This window comes from Micromesistius poutassou, assembly GCF_964030765.1.
Source record: "Micromesistius poutassou genome assembly, contig: SCAFFOLD_5405, whole genome shotgun sequence".
NCBI classification, from domain to species: Eukaryota; Metazoa; Chordata; class Actinopteri; order Gadiformes; family Gadidae; genus Micromesistius; species Micromesistius poutassou.
This window is the reverse complement of record NW_028177119.1, coordinates 3,109-4,662: the sequence shown is the minus strand read 5'-3', so window position 1 is coordinate 4,662 and position 1,554 is coordinate 3,109.

Here is a 1,554-nt window from a genome sequence, read left to right as displayed (position 1 = left end):
CCAGTGGTCCCAGTGGTCCCAGTGGTCCCAGTGTTCCCAGTGGTCCCAGTGTTCCCAGTGGTCCCAGTGGTCCCAGTGGTCCCAGTGATTCCAGGGTAAAGGGTGAGTGGCCTGAATCTGGAGGGCAAGAAGACGGGACAGAGGCCCTCCGGTGGACAGGTGGGGAACAGCAGCTCAGAGAGCGACCGGTGGGGCTGGAGGGAGGGCCCCGGAGGGCCCCGGAGGGCCCCTGAGGGCCCCGGAGGGCCCCCGGAGCCGGACCGGGACCCGCTGGAGGGAGGGCCCCGGAGGGCCCCTGAGGGCCCCGGAGGGCCCCCGGAGCCGGACCGGGACCCGCTGGAGGGAGGGCCCCGGAGGGCCCCAGAGCCGGACCGGGACCCGCTGGAGGGAGGGCCCCGGAGGGCCCCGGAGGGCCCCGGAGGGCCCCGGAGCCAGACCGGGACCCGCTGGAGGGAGGGCCCCGGAGGGCCCCGGAGCCGGACCGGGACCCGCTGGGCTAATAATGCTGCTGCTGCTGCAGACGTCCCTACATCACAGCGGTTTGACAGCCACACTCCACATGTACGATGAGGGTAGATCTGTATGTGGATGTATATGTAATGTTATTATCATGACAGTTAGTTAGTTACTGAGCTAAGATGTTTGAGAGGAGTGAAGGTCAGAACTGCAAATCTTTAAAGACCCTCCCACAGAGACAGAGCGATGGAGACAGAGTGAGACATAGGGGGAGAGAGAGAGAGAGAGAGAGACAGAGAATGATGGGTGTATTATAAAGGTCTCTGTTTTGAGAACCATGGATCCACCCCACCACCACCCCCCCTTCTCGGCTTCTCCCATCCCTGGGGAGTGTCTTATCATACACCCCCCCCCCCCCCCACCCCCTTTCCTCTCCCCAGTCCCGCAGTTAGGTCACTGCGTCCCTGTGTGTGTGTGTGTGTCTGTGTCTGTGTGTCTGTGTGTGTGTGTGTGTGTGTGTGAGAGAGAGAGAGAGAGAGAGGATATGTGTGTGTGTGTGTGTGTGTGTGTGTGTATGTGAGAGAGAGAGAGAGAGGATGTGTGTGTGTGTGTGTGTGTGTGTGTGTGTGTGTGTGTGTGTGTGTGTGTGAGAGAGAGAGAGAGAGAGAGGATGTGTGTGTGTGTGTGTGTGTGTGAGAGAGAGAGAGAGCGAGAGGATGTGTGTGTGTGTGTGTGTGTGTGTGTGAGAGAGAGAGAGCGAGAGGATGTGTGTGTGTGTGTGTGTGTGTGTGTGTGTGAGAGAGAGAGAGAGAGAGAGAGGATGTGTGTGTGTGTGTGTGTGTGTGAGAGAGAGAGAGAGCGAGAGGATGTGTGTGTGTGTGTGTGTGTGTGTCAGTCCTCCCTGCTAACTAGGAGAATGTCTAAGCAGTTGTTGACATCCTTTAAAGGATCAAACTATGAACTGGCCGTTTGACCGTGTGGCCATGAACTGCAACAGACTGCATTATGGTCTCTGTCAGTCATATAACTTCGACAAATGTAACTATATATAACTAAGGTATAAAACGTGTATCACGGCATACGGCTTTATATAAACTC